The sequence below is a fragment of the Cryptotermes secundus genome, unplaced genomic scaffold (genome assembly GCF_002891405.2).
Source record: "Cryptotermes secundus unplaced genomic scaffold, Csec_1.0 scaffold674, whole genome shotgun sequence".
In the NCBI taxonomy this organism is placed as follows: Eukaryota; Metazoa; Arthropoda; class Insecta; order Blattodea; family Kalotermitidae; genus Cryptotermes; species Cryptotermes secundus.
In genome coordinates, this window is record NW_019718623.1 from 380,138 (window position 1) to 400,524 (window position 20,387).

The following is a 20,387-nucleotide window of genomic DNA, read 5'->3' on the forward strand; positions in this document are numbered from 1 at the left end:
AAAGTATAGCTCCACCACTCTCGACCTCGACACTAGATAGACTTCAGTGATCAGCTTAACGCGCCTGCCGTCTTACTCCCGGAGACAGAGTCGCCGGTACCCAGCAGGCTGGGTGCGAAATATGGAGCTGAAGACAAATTTCTTCGCCGGAAATCGAACCCCGGCCGTCTAGCCCGGAGATCGTCCCTATACCGACTGAGCTATCCCTGCTATAGACGTAATAATGCGAAATATTTGGAAGAGGGTTTCACAGTTTTTTGGACCTACCGTATTTCTTTGCATACGGCTTATGTTCGTGTCAGTTGTCTTCCAAATATTTCGCATTATTACGTCTATAGCAGGGATAGCTCAGTCGGTATAGCGACGATCTCCGGGCTAGACGGCCGGGTTTCGATTTCCGGCGGAGAAATTTGTCTTCAGCTCCATATTTCGCACCCAGCCTGCTGGGTACCGGCGACTCTGTCTCCGGGAGTAAGACGGCAGGCGCGTTAAGCTGATCACTGAAGTCTATCTAGTGTCGAGGTCGAGAGTGGTGGAGCTATACTTTCACTCCCCCATATGTCTACATGGCGCGGTGTTTAATTAAATAAGCACAGGGACAACTTTACTTTTACCTTACAGTTAGGCTAATATGCGATACTGTTGTATTGAAGTAGCAGCTTTAAAAGAGTTGTTAAATTAATGCCTGTTTCACTCGGGATGCGTCTGTTTGTACATTGAAACTAGGAATACGTAAAACACTTGCTCTTGATACTGTAATTGAAATGAAGGATTTTAACAAAACTGACAGGAACTTAAGGTGTTACGAATTGTGAAAAAATCATGGGACTTAGATGTACGTATATGTAGGTGTTTTTTATTTTCGAGAATGAAATGGGAAATAAAGCATTTGTAGTCAAGAGACAGGAAGCAACAGGTGAGCGGAGAAAATTGTATAGGCCTAATTAGGAGCGCCGTTATTTTCTTCTCTTCACGAAATGTCATTGAGTTGTGAAAGTTAAGAAGATTGAGATGGGCGGGACTTGTAGTACGGAGGATGATATAAAGTATCCATAGGAATACAATATTGCAGTCGGGAATCCTGGCGGGAAGAACTCACATGGGAGATCCAGACGTAAACGGGTGGATGTTGTTATGATGGATCCACAGGAACAGGATGTGGGACTGGGAACCTGAAAGCACGGATACTGGCGCATGGGGGTGGGGTGCGAGGAATCTGCCAGTCATGCTGGATTTAAAAAAAGAAATTAATTCTGAAACGAAGAATGAAATTTATCAAGTATTTACAAAATTAGAACTTCTTAAATTTAATTGTTTTATTTATTCTGGAATTTCTAGGGCGATTAGCAGAAATAGTCTTAAACTAAATTTAAGCAAATATGTAACAAAGTTTTCACGGCGGTGACAATAAAGAATGCCGTGTAGATGTTGTGTTAACGTCGTTTCGGAGGAACGTATCACCTCCATCTTCAGGGTATAAGAAATCCGCGACCTACTTACGCTGGTTCATCGCCTGCGAATTTCTTATACCCTGAAGATGGAGGCAATGCGTTCTTCCTAATCGTCGGTTAACAAAATATCTACACGGCGCCACATCCCAGAAGACGGTATTCTTTAAATTTAAGCAAATTTCCTGACTGCCACCCCCCCTGGGAATATTGTTATCCTCCCTCCCCTTGGATAAGTTCTGTCGGCATGCTTGCCAACACTCGAAGTCGAGAGAAAGTGAGAGTGCTCCATATGTTCATTCGTGTCCACGCAAATTTCTTGTAAAGTGCTTTTGGCGTGTTCATGTTAAAGAGGGCGCTGAAGAAAGTCTGTTTGCGCGTGCGCATGCAACTTATCTGAATCCACAGTTTGTGTACTCTGGATCCTCTGGATACAAGCAGAAAGCGCCAAGGAGTTGTGCATTATAGTTCCCAGCTGAAGTGAAACTCAGAACATGGACAGTCTGACTTTCTTTCTTGCATAATGATAAGCTCGTAATAATAAGATTATGGTCCAGATTTTCACTCTTTTCAACTTGAAATATAATTTTTAACGTTCCTACGGGGTGCCAAGGAGAGTATTTTAACAGAAGCCGGATGAAATTGCAAGAAGCTGGAGACAATTTAATAATGGGGAGTCATTAGATACCCGTCGCCAAATGCAATTCGAATGAACAGGTCAAGGGCGATGATATGGGCAGGACATGTAGCATGCATGGAGGGAAAGATGAATGCATAGAGGATTTTGGTGGGAAACCCAGAAGGAAAAAGACCATAGGAGTTCTTAGACATTGGCGAAAAATAATATTAAAACGCATCTTAGAGAAATAGGATGGTGTGGCATGGATTGGATTCATATGGCTCATGACAGGGAATAGTGAAGGGCTTTTGTGAACATGGTAATGAACCTTTGGGTTCCTTAAAATATTGAGAAATGTTGAGTAGATGAGCGACTGGCGGCTTCCAACTTCTGAGTCTTTCATTGATGAATAAATGTATTGTCTTTTTATAGTTTTTAAAAGAAAGGCTCCACAGTGATATTTGTAATTTATTTTTATCAGCACCCCTTATATCATTAAATTATCCATTTATTTATGTCGTAAGTTTTTTTTTGTCATTTAGGGCTACTTCTGCTTCACTAATCCGGATGACCCCCCTATTAATCCGGATTAGCTAGGGTTTACTGTAAAACGATGTTTATTTACTACATATATATATATATGACAAAGATGATGTTCGTTTTTATTTTCACGTTAAGTGGGTTTTTTTTATTCAAGCGAGACGAAATTAAAGTAACTTTATTTCAGAAAGTTATTAGAGACTTCCGATACTAAATTTAATCTAGTTCCGACCATTATTCTCGGATATGAAACATGCATATGAAACTGCCACATGATGTGCTCTGTGCAATGAAAGTGTAACCAGAGCCGTTGCAAGAGCACTGAACGAAAAAAGCGTCAACCTGAGGTGACATGTTTTACGAATTAGTTTTTACTTTCATTAAATGAAAATTAATTTCAGCTGAACTCTTTAGCATATTGTCATTATTCAAAACAATGTAAGTAGAACTGCTTTAAGAATTACGGCACCAGTAGAGATTTTCAGAAAATTTCTCGTTATTGGTTGTGATCAGTTTTCCATAACGTTGATCCAGTTTTTAAACGTAGGGTGCGCTGTTATGACTGCTTGAAGATGGCGTTTATGCTTGCGCTGACCCTGCAGATTGCAAACCTAATAGTAATCTACGTACGAATTCAGATTATTTCAAAATCAATCAATCACTTGCCATACTTAACTCGTAAAGTACCCTGCTTAACTCTGAGAGTAATCTGAGTGCCACAACGGTACCCCTGCTATTCCTAAGACAAAGATTTCATTAGAAATTTCATGTATTAGAAGTCCATCAAGTGTAGCTGGTGTGTTAGAAGTAAGTGAAGTTTTGCTTTTACATGTTTAGGCCACTATCGGCTATCAACAAAAGGCATCATCAACACTACAAAGGAACTATTTCACGTATGTATAGTGCACGCGGTAGTGTCGTTGATTGAGGCACTATGCTACAAGCCGGAAGGTCACGGGCCCAATAAGGTAGAATTTTTTTTCAATTTACCTAATCCTTCCAGCATTATGGTCCTGGGGTCGACTTAGCCTCTAACAGAAATGAGTGCCAGGAATCTTCCTGGAGGGTAAAGGACAGCCGGCATGAAAGGCTGACAACCTCACCGTCATCTGTGAGTCGATTATCTAGACAAAATGTGGGAGCCACGACGTCTCACAACCCAATGGGCCTTCACGGCATGTTACAGGGATAGCTGCTACAGTATCGTAAAGAGACCTAACAGTGACCATAGAAATCAGGACTGAATTGTTAATATAATGAAACAAGTTGTGTATTTATAAAGAGTAATGAGTTAAAATCAATTAAAATAAGATAAAAAATATTTTGAGTAGATAAAAGAATGAAGTTACAGCCTTTGTTTATACTGTTATGTAGACCATCTTATCTACTGTTGTAATGCGGGTCGTATGTCCGTCTGTAAATGTATTAACTCTTATCATTTTTCCAGAGACAAAAAGTTACTTGCCCATATTAAACAAATTTCACTTAATGGGATTCTACATACTTATGTATTGTAAGTAAGTAAGTAAATAAGGGGCTGGGCCCAACTGAATAAGTTTCGCCTGAAGACGGAGACAGAATTCAATCTCCGAAAAGTGTATTTTAAATAAAACCAACAGATGATGGATAATGTCCAGAAACACAGTATTAATATGCCACCGTCACAAAATTTTCGATCTTATTGTACACCCAAAAGACATTTCTGGCGTAGATAATATTTCGCTCACTTTAAGGTGTTTGACGAGAAATACGCCCTGACAGAATAAACGACACAAAATGAGACTCTCTTTATAACTAAACAGAGAGAGGACGCACCCGTTAAATAATCAAAAACAGCTGAAGGACTGCATATCTGTCGGAAAAATATCTTAGCACGCAAAAGAATAAACACAGCAAGGCGTGGTGACATTTCGTTTTAGACCACTTGACAGCAGTCTGTAATATCTGTATGTCCGCTGTACATGTTGTACCTATGCCTTCATGACTGTAATAATTTTGTTTCTTATTCTCGCTCGCCACGAAGACTGTAACAAAACTGTTGCAGTTAAATCAAGACCGAGTGGGCAGGCGTAGCAGTAATGTTATACACCCTAATTCGGGAGTCGCTCTATTCGAATTTCGAATTTTCCTGATACGTTTCTTGTACTTCCTCAGTTCCTCCAAGAAAATTCCGAGATGTTACATCGACCAGACAATGATAAGTCTCTTAGAAAATTCTGTCCAATTCATTACACACCTATCATTCCCCCGTTCGGTGCTATAGAGGCTAGATATAGACAGTGTCTTTAAATGAAATAGAGAAACGACAAAAAATATTTCGTGGGGAGCCCTGATAGCTCAGTTAATACAATGAGTGTGAGTCGGGTTTGATTACTGGGGAGATTGGGTTCTATTCTAGGTAAAGATAATGGATTTTCAATCTCCTCATTGGATCCAGACAGGCTCTGGGACCCACTGGGCCTCCTAAGAAATTTGTACAGGGCCTTCTTCCTCGGCAATAAAGAGACCGGGTCATAAAGCACTCACCTCCATATAATTTCATAGTCAAGATTACGTGGAGCTGCCTCCACTCCCCTTTATTGAGGGTGCTTAATTAAGCACAGATACAAATTCAGAGCCGGGATAGCGACTGGCTACGGGCTGCACGATGGAGGGATCAGAGTTCGAGGCCTGGTATGGTCAAGAATTTATTCTTCTCCACAGCGTCCAGACCGGCACTGGGGCCCACCCAGCTTCCTATCCAATGGATACCGGAGGTTCTTTCCCCGGGAGTAAAGTGGCTGAGGATGAAGCTGACCACTCACCTTCAGCAAATGCCAAGGTCAGAAAAATGTGGATCTATGCATCCACTCCCCATACGCCTTCATGGCGTACTGGTTAACGAGTTAAGTATAGGGACAACTTTTGTTTTCCTTGGCACTACAGCCCCAGTGGGCCTAGGCCTACGTCCATGAACTTCTCCGTTCACTTCGGTTTTTCTAGATCTTACACATTCAGTAGGACTCCTTGGGCGGGTGATCAGCTCGTCGCAAGGCCTCTACCTGTACACAAACACAGAAAAACGCACACACACAAACTAAACATCCATGCCCTGAGTGGGATTCGAACCCACGATCCCGGTTTCCAAGCGAGCGAAGACAGTACATGCCATAGACCGCTCGGCTACCGTGACCGGCAGGACAACTTATTATCCGGAGGAAGTCTCACCCTTTTCTGGTATCCTTGCACCGTTTGTATCCCTGAGTGGCTATCGAGTTTTCCCTAGATAAGATGGAGGATGTACGGAGTGACCGTTTAAATTTCCCCTAGCGGGTGACGTAAATCACTGATCTTTCTCTGCGTAAACAATATTTTCCTCGTATGCCCACATGAAAAATCCGGTGGTGTAAGATCCTAGAGTCGTCCTTCAATTCATGGAATTTGATTAATTCACAGTTGCTGCTTAAATGTGGTGGAAACTCACCCTGCTAGAAAGAATCACAGTTTCTTTCCCACTTTCTGAATCTTCATTGTGTGGGGACGCAAATAATTCTAACAGTTCGAGATAAATATCGCCCTTTATGGTGTTTTCTGCGAATGATGTACGTCCTACCACGACTTCATGCAGAAGCTCAGTTCTGCGCATCATAAACTCCGTGGCCTTAGTCCGCAAGCGAACTACACCGACCGAGCGACCGCCGCTTGTCGGCGAAGTTAGTGTCAACTTTTGCGGATAGGGGGTGTCGAGTGGTGAGCGCAACGGATCCCTACGGCCGTTAACCTCGGTTTTCTAGACCGGAGCCGCTCCTTAACATTTAAGTACCTCCTGAGTTCTGCTAACGAGGCTGAGTGGACCCCGTTCCAGACCTATACTTCTCAGAAAATCTGGTGATGAGACCTCTGGATCTGTAGCCAGGAACACTGACTACTAGACCGTAGAGACGGTCTGTACCTCATGAACGCAGAAACTTCATATGGCTGTTTTCATCACGAGATTTTGTAGTTATCACAATTAATATGTGAAAAGAAACTGCTTCTATAAAAATTATTCTTGTTTGAAAATTTTCACAGATTTTATTTAACTCGGTATTTTAATATTTGAATATTTTCGGAGGATCAGTTTCCTTTATTTCAAATCTAAGTAGAATTTTTTAAGCATGCAGTTCATCCACTTATGCGACATAATTTTGGATACAGCAATTCCAGGAACTCTGACGAGCGATAGATTTCTTCCCACATCAACGAAAAATTCGTGTGCTCGAAATTCTTTATTTGGGTCCACGGTTCTCCTGACGAATTTTGCTTTTAATACACTTCCTGTGTTCTTGAACTGAATAAACAAATGGCGAATCCATTTGGTATTTGCATATTACGATCTTCACGTACGACAAACATTTCTGTAGAAGTTACAGTGGACTTGGGATCTCGACGTGGACGCTTAAAGGAGAATCCATCTGTGTACTTGTGTTCATATGTTTCGGCTTACAAAGCATGAAATTAGATAAAACTTGGTGGTAATTACTCCAAAAGGAGACCCAGAGAAGTTCGTTTCGTATCGGTTTAAAGTTCATACCTCTACTTGCTATGAAGGCCATATAAAGATATGGCTAGGTAACGAACCGGTAAACGCATTCCCGCGCGCGACAATTGGACGTCTATCGGTAGGCAATGGCGCGGTAAACACATCAAAAACAGGTCATGTTTTCCATGGAGTCCGTGCAGAGGGGCTATAAAAAGGACACTGTCAAAAGATGCTAAATATTAACTTCAGAATTTTTTGGTAATATGTGTATATCGCGAAATAAAAGTTGAAATGTTGTATACAGGTCACAGTACTATTTAAATAATGGTTGCTTACGGTAGCAACAGAGAGATCCCCGTGTGGAGGCGGGGTCTTGCAACAAGCAGAATATTCTTCAGTTAGGATGTCCTATCACTGATTGAAGAAACACGAAGTTTTGTTCCATAATTACTTGTCGCAATGCTACATGTTGTAAACTATACACAGTATATACGTATATGTATATATATATATATACACGCCATCTACTGTAGGAAAAATGATGCATCGTCCTCAATCATTATTTGGAAGTTACTAATCTATTTTTAATGACTGAACTATTCTCACTTCTAAGCCTTGATTCACTATAGTTAACATCATAGTTACTTGAATACATCCGTTTCACTGTCTGTAAGTACACACTCATTTTTATTCTACATATATAAACAATAAGTAACGTCTCAGCGTACACATCTTCGCAGAACTAAAACAAAAATACTCCGTGGCTTGAGTCCGCAAGCGAACTATTCCAACCGAGCGACCGCCGCTTATCGACGAAGTTAGTGCCAACTTTAGCGGACAGAGAGTGTCGCGTGATCAGCGCAGTGAATGCCCACGGCCGTTAATCTCGGTTTTCTAGACCGGAGCCGCTATTTCCTTGAAATAGTTCAATTATCCTCGCGAGGCTGAGTGGATCCCGTTACAGAGCCACTACTTCTCAGAAAATCTGGTAGTGCCTGGAATCGAACCCGGAACCTCTGGATCTGTAGCAAGGAACTCTGACCACTAGACCACAGAAGCGGTCAATCATAACTAAATTATAATTTCGATATTTATGTTTTAACGTTCTATCATATATGGGAAGTCTTAGAGCTACCAAGAGCCCACAATATTTATAAGATCTAACTATACAGAAGGAAGATTATATTGTAAGGAAAAAATTAAAAAAAAAATCATCCGCATTATTTCCCTAGGGTCGACTCAGTTTCTAACAGAGATGAGTACCAGGAATCTTCCTGGGGGTAAAAGGAGGCCAGGGCATATAGCCGACAACATCGCCGCCATCTGTGAGCCGATTGTCTAAAAAATACAGGAGCCTCGACTTGTCACAACCCTATGGGCTTCCACTGCCTGTTACAGGGATAGTTTTACCTTTTTTAATATAAAAAAGTGACTCACTTCTGTAAGCAGCTTGTATGTTCAGTATGTTGAGATCAGTTTCAATAATACGCTCTCACTTCAACTCGTTTTTTAATGAAGATGCTTTCTAAAATGTTTCTCCACAGGAGACTCTGAATATCTGTTTTTGTTTCGTCAATTCGCCATGTAAGGTAAATGTATCACAACCTCCCCGGTTAACCCTAATGAACAGAGACAGAGTATCGAACAGTGAAGGACAGAAAGCAACAAACAACACGGTCGGCAATTCTGCAGGGCACTTTTCAGTCTTTTTGGTTGTGTCTATCGTGTTCTGAACTGCATGTCTCCGTGGTGTTTGCATATTGAAGCATATGTAGAGAGCATTTGTTGTGACGACACACATATACAACTCAAATTTCGCTGTCGCCCGCTAGCACTTTCACCAGCCTTCTGCCACACTCACACGGTCATGCGCACAGGAGACAGTCTCGAGGTCGTGAACAACATACGTAAAGAAAGCATATAATTAACGAAAGAAGTAAATGTGTTAATTGTGCGAAGAGGACAGACGATATATGGATGCGGAGTGCAGCTTTGAATATGTGTCATAAAGAGCAGTAAACCGTCCACAGCAAACGGCTTTCCAACTTTGGGATTATATATGGTGGAATTTTTCTTCATACAAAGTAATAAGCGAATTAATTAAGAAAACCCTAGCAATTAGCAGAGCCTTAGCGGGCTATATGTTTACAGTGACGAAGTTTCGGGCTCCAATATAACGAATATCTTTGTAATGTTGTGTTTTAGCCTCATATCGTGTGTACAATATTTTATTCAGTTCCAATCTCACAATGTGTTTATAACTCTAGGATGTATGTATGTATGTATGAGGGGTGGGCCACAATAGCGACCAACAATGACCTATTGTGCTTCCCATTTAATTGATCCCTTATTAAACCTACGCTTTGAATGAGCTGCAGGGCTTTATTTATGGGGGCGTCATAGTAGTAGTCACTTGGTTCCATAAAGAACAGGTCCAGGTGACGAAATCTTAAATGAGCTGTAGTAATTCTAGGATAATTCTCCCTGCTATTTCCTTTTCATTGGCAAATGTTTACAATTGGGGGAAGGTAATGTTGTTGTTTACAATGTAGATTTTTAGTTGCAGAATTAAAAAAAAATACTGTGTTATTTATGATGTGGGTTTTTAGTATAAGACTTGAAGTCTACAACTAAAAGTCTACACTCTAAATAATAACATGGCCTTCCCCAAATTGTAAACATTGGGCAATGAAAGGGGAATAGCAGAGAGTTCATGGTGACTGTGTAAATACTACTAGATGATGGCCAAAAATAGTGGCCGAAACATGCAGCAGTGTGGACACAGTATAATCCTAGAATTATATATACATTGTGAGAGTGTAACTGAATAAAGAAAGGATATCTTATACAATTGAATGACCAAGAATCATATAGCATTTAATGAAAAATCCGGGATTCCGAAGATTTCTAATGCTTCCATCTTCAGGGTAGATGGGGATTAAGATACTCTGATGAACAGGAAGCCGGTCTAGAAAACCGAGATTAACGGCCGTGGGGATTCATTGCGCTGACCACGTGACACCCTCTATCCGCTAAAGTTGGCATTAACTTCGGTCGATCGGTATAGTTCGCTTGCGGACTACAGGCCACGGAATTGGTTGGATGAACGGGAAGTTCCAATCTTCATGCTGAGTCGAAACTAAAAAAAAATGATTATATCCATTCAAAAACAACATTTATATGACTGGATAATTGTATATTGTTAAGCCATCTATTAAGTTGAGTATATAATAGGTACAACAGCACAAATGACAGCTATGAAATTAAATGTTTTATAACAAAGCACTATGCAATGTATTTGATCATAAGAAGGAAGAAGTCGGTGAAAATTTTGGACACGAACATAACGAGGAACATCTTTATCCAAAAGTCTCACCTAGCACTTACCTGACAATTAAATCAAAGACAGTATGCGAAATGGACAGATTTCCTATAGGTTTGTGAAAATATTTGATTGATACAGGCCTACCAATATTGTGTCGAATATTGCGGTGTGTAGTTCCTAAACGTTCCACATTCTGAGGAATAGAGGAAATATCTGAAACGTGGATAGTGAATATTATCTATTTATCTCTCTAGCTATCTGTCTGTCTGTCTGTCTGTCTGTCCGTGTATCCGACTATCCTCCCACGTACCTACCTACCTACCCACCTACCTACCAATCTATATATATATATCCTCCCACCGACCTATCTACCTACTCACCCACCTACCTACCAATCTATCTATCTATGGATCTACAGCCCTTTGTTGGGCCTTGGCCGCTTTTTCAGTTTCGTGGTATTTTACACAATCAGTAGAACTCCTTCGACAGAGGATCAGCCTGTCGCAAGGCCGCTACCTGAACAGAGGACAACACAAACAAGTTGGATTCGAACCCACGACTCTAGTGCTCGAGCGAGCTAAGACAGTTTATGCCTTAGACTGCGCGGCCGCTGTGTTCGGCTGGATAGTGAACGCCCGAGATGGAAAAATACTGGAATTGCTTTTCTGCTTTACTATTGTGATTTTACCCAGTTTAATCGTGGTTATACAATTTCTATGCTCTAACGAATTAAATGCATTGCTAACCTGAAGAAAGAAATAAAAAACGGATATAGAGTCATTAAGAATTAAGGCGACACTTGTAGGATGGAAGTTAGATACAACATTTTGTGAATATGCTCTGTTCCTGCCTATACCGATCGGTTTTCAGTACATTATTCTATATTTTATAAATAATGGCGACGGAAGAAATCGACACCAAGACATTTTGAATATGCGGCTGTCGCAGGAACAGTTATAACATCCAGGCATGTAGAGGATGCAGATTACGGGTGCAGATGTTGGTGAGGAACTTTTAAGACGTGAGGGCACAATCGGAGCCTGTCCTGACGGAATATGTTGATGTTTACTGATCTGAGCTGTCCAGGCGTTGCGCCTAGTGAACCGGTGACCCTTCGGACATCACAGTGTGTAGTGCTGAGCTGTTCATACCGCTTCAGTAAGAGTTACTACAAGCTACAGATCCCAGGTTGCTTTCGCTTCCTGGGATAATGGCCTGTAGAGAAGCGCTGTGGATTTCCCGCTTGTCTGTCACTTTCTCTAAGTGGCATTATTCGTAACAAGGGGAAACCCATATGAAGCAACCAGAGAAGAATTTACTTGTTATTCCTGATGGGCACGTCCCAAGACCTAGGCTCTCTAGGTTGTAGAACCCGGAAAACGAATATTATAGTACCAAATGTAACATTTGCGATTTTAAGTGTGTAGTGATTTAGAAAACTGCAAAATGAGGACCTTGTACTCTTCTCCAAGTATAATTAGAGTGATCAAGTCAAGGAGGATGAGGTGAGTAGGGCATGTAGGACGAATAGGGGAGACGAGGGATGCCTATAGGATATTGGTGGGAAAGCAAGAAGGAAGGAGACCACTGGGAAGAACAAGGCGTAGTTGGGTAGACAATATTAAAATGGATCTTAGAGAGACTGGATGGGATGGTACGGATTGGATTGATCTGGCTCAGGATAGAGACCAGTGGAGGGCTCTTGTGAACACGATAATGAACATTCGGGTTCCATAAAATGCTGGGAAATTCTTGAATAGCTGCAGAATTGGCGGCTCCTCCAGAAGGATTCTGCTCCATGAGTAAGTAAGTAAATAAGTAAAGTATTCATTGTTTCTTTGCCCACACAACACTACTTCAATATGTAGGATTAATGCATAAGGCAACAGGTTTCGACACACATACCGTCTTAAGCAGTAACCCAATCTCATGGAAATAGTGTTTTGTTGACAAATAACAAGATAAACTTAATCTATAGTGATTTACAGAACAGGATGTATCAAAATATTAGGAAAATTAAACTTTTGCGCAAATTGTGATGTAGACATGCCATATCAAGTTTCACCCAAATCGGTTGCTCAATATTTCGATGATGTTGTTTACAGACGGGTAGACAGACGAACATGACAACACAGATTGCTTTTCGTTTTGGGGGAGGGGAAAGAGGCCCAGGATTTTTAATCCAGAACGGCGTGTATAATATCCTGTGTTATGGGGCGCATAAACTGTGTAATCTAATTCGTTATATGTATGTAGTTTTAAGAATTCAGGGAGCTGAAGTGGATAGGGAAGTGTTTCCTAGACCCTGAAGTAAAATCGGATTCATTTTTTAATTTATTCATTCTGGTCCGTTACACTACTTAATACTATAGAATGATTTGACTGCACCGTCCATCATGACTCAAATGAATATCGGGTGTCCGGATTAAAGGTATCCAAAAAAAAAAGTTATATCTCGGGAAGTAACTGTCATACACGTATCCGGTTTATGCCAGCGGAAACGAAAACCCTGTAAGTTTTTCTTTTTCATGCCCGGCTTACGCGCATGCGCCGCCACATTTCTGCCACCATGTTAGGAATCACTTAGACAGAGAGATGGCTGGGAGATAGATCGGCAGGAGTGGATCAATCGGTTGGCCTCCTAGGTCGCCAGATTCAACTCCACTGATTTTTTTCTTGCGGGGTTATGTGAAGAACATTGTCTACCAGGTTAAGATCAACGAACTTCAACACCTGAAAGCCCGCATAAGGGACGCTGTGGCTATGGTAACACCAAGCATGCTGGATCGTCTGGATATTTGTCGTGCCACCAAGGGATCCCACGTTGAAATTTACTGAGAAAGTTAAATATTCAGAAAAAAAAATCGATAGTTTCCCTTTGTAGTGGTGTAACCCATAAATGTGTATAATAAAAGCTTTCTGAGGTATAATTGTTTTATTTTGGATACCTTTCATCCGGACACCCTGTATATATATATGATGCCTTTATATATTTCGATAAATTAATGACCATCTTCAGAAGGCAAATATTAACACGCTGAGGAAACTACTATTACATAAATCATAGTGCATCAAGTTCAAAGTTGTCCAGAGTTTTAGATAAAGATTTTAATTAAGCTAAAACATGGTGAGTTAAAATATTAATAAACAAACAACGAAAGGACTAACAGCTTAACAACAAACACAGGCTCTTAACTATATAAAGAAGAAAAAACACTGCCCAGACCTCCAAGGGCGGCAATCTATCCAATCTTCCGTTGATGGAAGAGGCACGAAGACACGAACCTTAGCGGTTTAAGATTTTAAATATTAAGAATTTTATTACTATAACTCATCAATTTTAGCTTAATCAAAATCTTTATAAATAAAACTTTGGACAATTTTGATCTTAATGTACTATGATTTATATAACAGTAGTTTCCTCAACGTGTTGTTATTTACCTTCTGAAGATGGTCATTAATTGACCGAAACATGTAAAGGCATCATATATATATATATATATTTACGTTTAAGTCACACTGAATAGTGTAGGCGGTTAACAACTGAGATAATTTAGAGTCGAATGCTAGCATGATTATTGAACGATGAATTGAAAAGGACAAATAAGGGATCGGTTATGGTCTAATTTCAGGCACTATCATTTCATTTGCCTTGAGGTACTGAAGAAAAAACAAGGAAAACCATCAGCGAGTAGAACTGGTATTTTTTGGAAAATTCGAAACCGGCATCTCCCAGAAAACATTACCCTTCGGCAAATTTGCTCAATCTGGAGATTAGATAAACAGTTCTGTCTTCTGGGATTTAACACCATGTAGTCCGTTACAAGTCACTAGACGTTTCTAAGGAGCATGTAACCTCAGATCTGTAGAATGTCCGTTCATTTTATGAAGTTCGTAAAAAAAGCGCATACAACCGGCGGATAGCTACAAGCATATAGGAATGTTTCCTAACAACATATATGGTTTTTGCAAAACCCAGCAATTTACAATGTAACTAGAGAGGAGGGTCGTCATTGTAATATATCCCAACCTCCGTCCCTCCCAACGTTTTTCGTTTGCGAACAATCAGAGTGCGACTTCTACCCGTCAGCTGACGCGTGACGTAGCAAGGTGAACGGTCCACCCAGGCGTAGTAGCCTTCTGACCGACTAAAGAGAAGGCATAGACCTTGAAGACGCTCGTCTTCGCTTTCAGAATTGTTTCACCTCAATACTTTTACTTACAGTTACACTGACTGACACACCAAACAGTTTCAACACTAGACATACGTGACAAGTCCGTCACATCCCACTCCGTAATACCACTTATTGTTTCTTTACACACATTTCATCAATATAGTTACCAAGAGGGGCACACGGTAGCGTAGTTGGTTGAGCTACTATGCTACAAGCCAGAAGGTCGCGGCTTCGAGTCCCGATGAGGTGGATTTTGTCGATTTATCTAATTTCTCCAGCCTCAGTCTGGCCCTGGGGTCGACTCAGCCTCTAACAGAAATGAGTACCACGAATATTTCTGTGGGGTAAAGGCGGCCGGCGCGTAAGGCTGACCTTACAGCAATCTGTGAGCCGATTGTCTAGAGAACATGTGGCAGTCTCGACGTCTCACAATCCTATGGGCATTCACGGTCTATTACAGGGATAGCTTTATGTTTACCTTTCTTAAGGGTATAGCTATCCCTGTGGGAACCGGGACAGCGAGGAGCCGTAATAGCGTAGTTGGTAAAGCGCTTAGCTATGGGCTCGAGGACCGAGGGGTCGGAGTTCGAGTCCAGGTGGGGTCAAGAATTTTCTTCTCTCCATGTCGTCCAGACCGGCTCTGGGGTCCACCTAACCTCCTATCCAATGGATACCGAGGGCTATTTCCCCAGGGGTAAAACGACCGGGGCGTGAAGCTGACCACTCATCTCCAGCTAGTGCAGAGGTCAAGAAGAGGGATAATTTTACCTTTTTTTTTTACAGCTATCCCTGTAACAGGGCGTGTAGGTCCATAGGATTGTGAGACGTCGAGGCTCCCACATTGTTTCGTGTAACGTTGTAATACAAGGTAAATTTAAACAACATAGTACAGTCATATTAAACGTAATCTCGATTAACTTTACAAATATACTGACCGATTGAACACCTCCTTTTTAATTTGACTTGAATGAATTAAATGTTTTCTAACATCTTATCAAGGGGTGTTTAAATCTAAATTTATTTAGAATATACTTTTATCCATTTGTTATGTTGTTCAGTGAGAGAATATTGCCTCATTTGTTGCACGACACGTATATGATTATACGTTATGCATCTGAAGGTCGCTCTAAGCTTGTACAAGTTAATTTCCTACAATCGGTAATAACAACAGGGCGGACGAACAAATTCTTGAGGTGGGAACGACACTAGCGCCACTGCCGAAATGCGTTAACCAGGCCTGCACAAATATCTTTCAAAATATAGGGATCAGAATAAAGCACAAAAGCTGAGAAATTGGTCTTTCTGAATAACAAAAGTCAACTGAAATATCTATATATAAATAATTACCAGCACATTTCGCGCTCCAGGAAAACCAAGCGCGCCGTTGTTAGGATGTGGGGAAAGCAATGACGATAGGGTTAACAAATATAGGAGCTGGGAATGGAATATGGGAGAAAGAAGAAAAGGAGATAAAGGTAGGAAAGAAACAGAGGAGCTGATTAATTGTGGAAATTGGATAGGAATAGGATAAATAAATAACGGGACAGGAAAAACAGCAATGAGAAAGATATTCAAAGATTTTCGGAAAACGTACGGGCATTCAGAATGCCAAATTGCAAAGAATGCAGATGATGATTACAATATCAGCAGGAAGGGCAGCACCCTTCCCATATTCCTATGTTCAGTAATCCCTTTCTTTTTTATCCTAAGTTTGATATTAAAATTATTAATCATTTTTGTTGACATATACATTATTCGGGTCATCAGATACAACGAAGAATATCCTCTGAAACCATCCAGCCAACTAAATATTCTCGCATTCCCGCTCTTTTGCCTGGTTGTTATGAATTGCTGAACGGTATCATGACAAACAAACAACAAACTCCGTGGTTTTAACCCGCAAGCGAACTATACCGACCGAGCGACCGCCGCTTGTCGACGAAGTTAGTGCCAACTTCAGCGGATAGAGGGTGTCACGTGGTCAGCGCAATGAATCCAGTAAATTTTCGGTTTTATAGACCGGAGCCGCTATTTCCTTGAAATAGCTCCTCAGTTATCCTCCCGAAGCTGAGTGGACCAAGTTCCAGACTCACTACTTCTCAGAGAATCTGGTAGCGCCGAGAATCGAACCCGAACCTCTGGATCTGTAGCCAGGAACTCTGACTACTAGACCACGGAGGCGGTCAACAGTATCGTGACAGGAAAAACAAATGCGTTGTGACATAGAAACAAAAGACTTAACCACTTGTCAGTCTCAGCCACAACCCTCAAACCTACCATGACGACGGTCTGTTTGTAACCATTGTGTTGTTGGAAACATCTGAGGAGTAAGATAATGGGTAGTGCAGCACTAACTGCTGCAATAATAAGGATTTATATTTCTGAGGGCAAAGCAAATTAAAGAACACGTTACTTGTTTCCAGTTTGGGCACAAATATTCTAGCTTCTACTTATTTACGGCTGCTGGCATATAATGGAAGCTGGTTCCTCTCACTTGTCAAGTCACACACCGCATCTGCTTCTTTAATTATCGCTGTCCTGTGACTTGCGCAGTCCTGTTTCCCTACTGAAGTACTTGTGGGTATAGCCATTTGCATAGCACGTTACCTGAAGCGGTAAAGAAGTCACTTTAAAGGTTTGAGATCTCTGGTTTCTTGTGATGTTTACGCTTCACACTGTAGTTGGAGGTGACATGTTCCTCCGAAATGTCGGTTTACATTCAACAGACTAGACGGTGTTATATCCCAGAAGATAGAACCCTTCGTAACCACAGCTGTAGGCCGCGCCATAGCTAAACCGGTTAGTCGCTGGCTTCCCACCGCTGAGGCCCGGGCTCGATCCCGGTTCTGGTCAAGTGGGATTTGTGGTGGACAAAGTGGCGCTGGGGCAACTTTTCTCCGAGTACTTCGGTTTCCCCTGCCAATCTTCATTCCACAAATTGCTCCACAATCACCCTCACCTATCATCTGGGGCTGGTACACTAGGCCAGAAGTGGCCGCAGTACAAGGGACTTAGTCCCACCTCACTAGCAATAAAAAGAAAGATAGTCTTACCTTCACAGTCTGTCCTGAGGATCCATTTTAATGTGTATGATAGCATAGCTATCTCCAATCTTCACAGTGTGTCCTAAAGATCCATTTTTGTGTTTATTTCCAAGATTCAGCATATTTCTCTCCAGTCTTCACAGTATATCCGAAAGATTCATTGTAATATTTATCTCCAAGATTCAACATAGCTATCTCCAATCTTCACAGCGTGTTCTAAAGAACCATTTTAACGTTTATCTCCAAGATTCAATATAGCTACCTAACTCCCATTCTTTCAATCCCTCCTAAAGTTTTGCTTTAATGTATATCTCCAAGAATCAACAGCTTTCCACTTCCCATCTTCACAATATGTCCGGAAGTTCCATTTAATATAGACCCAGGGCATTGAACGCGGCTCAATCTATCACTATCGTGAGAGAGTTACATCCATGTCTCATGCTCACAAACCATGCCCCGGATCCAATGTAATGCTGTCCTCCTATCCTCAAGATACTTACCTGGTACACGTACATCCCCGCTGCTCTCCCATCTCTCGGCACACAGCACTGTTGCGATCGCACTATGTTCACTGCCACGGTCTCTCAGTCACTGACATCAACAGAAGAGAAAACTCACGCGAGCTTCTTCTGCTTTCTCCGCTCTCTCCTGCTCTCCCTCCAGCTGACCAACGTCGAAACAACGCTGGTGTAGGCGGGTTCGAGTCCCGCTCACCATTCTCACAGGGGGCTTATAAGGAAACCTTTCATCAAAAGTGTTCAGAATGCAAGTCAATCACGGCCACATCTACTGGTTATTAGTATTTGCCTTCATTATCATGAACTTATAAGAAGTTCTTTAAAAATACCTTGATACCTACTTTCCCTCATATGCTTCAGTCTACATGATAAAGTTATTATGAACTACAGAGTAATAGTTACCCATTTATGTACTTACATTGAAGTACCTCAGTGTAGATTTATTCTGAATGGTAAGATTTTAAATAGGCCTAGGATACTTGGATGAGTTCAAGGTCATTGTCTTTGTCGAGGCCGTACGAAGGAATGTCTCTGACAAAAGAACCAAGGATAACTGTGATGCTGTCGATACTACAATCGATAGTTCCTTAGTAACTGATTTGAATCTGGACCTCAACACATACATCCTACTGAATCTTTCACGATACCTCCTTAGTATTAAGCCGGGACATCTCAGTATATTAAGCTGCGGGCTGGAAGACCGCGGAGTGATGAGTCTCTCTTCCTCTTAAGGCCAGAGAGGCTCTGGGGCCAACCCAGCTTCCTGTACAGTGGGTATCATGGTTGTTTCCCCGGGGGGTTAAAGCGGAAGAGGCTTGAAGCTGTCTACTCACCTCCATGTTGTGCAGAGGTTAAGCATGGCGGAGCTATACATTCACCCTCCCATATATCTTCATGAAGTGGTGTTTAATTAGATGCAGGAATAAATTTACTTTTACCTTTACATTCGTAGTGAAATCCTGTGACTTTACCGTTATACCAAACTTATTTAATTATCTTTCGTTTTCTTCCTTTACAATTCTAATTTCTTCTAATTGTCCGGAAATTTTCAGCTTACAGATTACATAGATATGAACTAGGGCTTCATGCAGCTATCACTCCTGTTAGGCCGCGAGGTTACTCCCCTCTAAGAAAATAGCTACTTCCGCGGAATGTGGGAACATTGTGTGAACAATTCATTTTGTAGTTGTTAATGATATTGACACAGCTTGACCGATACACCGAAACTAGGCATGAAGGGCATATTACCATTTAACTCCATCATCAACAATAGCAACATTTCGAGTGTTATAACCGAGCGTCGACCGCCTCTGCGGTCTAGTGCCAGCGTTCCTGGCTACAGATCGAGATGCCGGGTTCTATTCCCAGCGCTACCAGATTTTCTGAGAAGTAGTGGGTCTGGAACGGAGTCCACTCAGCCTCATGAGGATAATTGAGGAGCTATTTCACGGAAACAGCGGCTCCGGTCTATAAAACCGAAATTAACGGCCGTGGGGATTCTTTGCTCTGACCACGCGACATTCTCTATCCGCTAAAGTTGGCACTAACTTCGCCGACAAGCGGCGGTCGCTCGGTCGGTATAGTTCGCTTGCAGACTACAGGCAACGGAATTTGTTTTGCTTTGTTTGTTTATGTAATGTTCGATACTTGGCCCAGAGACTAGCCATATCGACTGAAACGTTTCGCGGTTTTCTTCAGCATCTCCGATACGCTAGTATAATGCCCAACTTCCTTCCAAATCATTTCCATTTTTGTCATCACACACAATCTGTCTCTTTTTTGGAGGGTAAGTTATTTTAAGATGCTGTCAATACCAAAACTATACAGCGTGACTGATAAATTGTAAAGGGGTTGAAAGAAAGCGGTCTTGGTTTGCTAATATCCTGTTATTTGCCTTGGGGCTCTGAGGAAAAGCATGGAACTCTCGATAAGGATAGTCGGTGCCCCTGCCGAAATTCGAACCGATCGCCTCTTGGATACAAGTTTACAGTGTTGCCACTATGCGAACCAGCTAGGTAACATTCGATGCCACTTAACCTAGGCAGTTGAAAGAACTTCGTCAAATAAATTAAGAATCAGTAAGTCAATATATATATCTGACGAACACTTGAACTTGTAAGATATGAACAATACTAATTTCATTCTGTGTGTAGGTACTTGAAATTGTGTATGCCGATTTTAAAACATGGAAGGGATATTTAAGAAATATTAGTCGAA

At 41.4% G+C, this 20,387-nt stretch overlaps 1 protein-coding gene across 1 annotated transcript in view; it reads right to left on the reverse strand.

Moving 5' to 3' along the window:
* LOC111862390 (chymotrypsin-like protease CTRL-1) overlaps positions 1 to 18,254 on the reverse strand; it is a 52,949-nt gene extending 34,695 nt beyond the window's left edge. Inside the window, exon 1 of the mRNA XM_023847746.2 lies at positions 18,153 to 18,254. The gene's annotated coding sequence lies outside the window, so the exon portion shown is untranslated. The remainder of the gene's footprint in view (positions 1 to 18,152) is intronic.
* Positions 18,255 to 20,387: the final 2,133 nt, after the last annotated feature.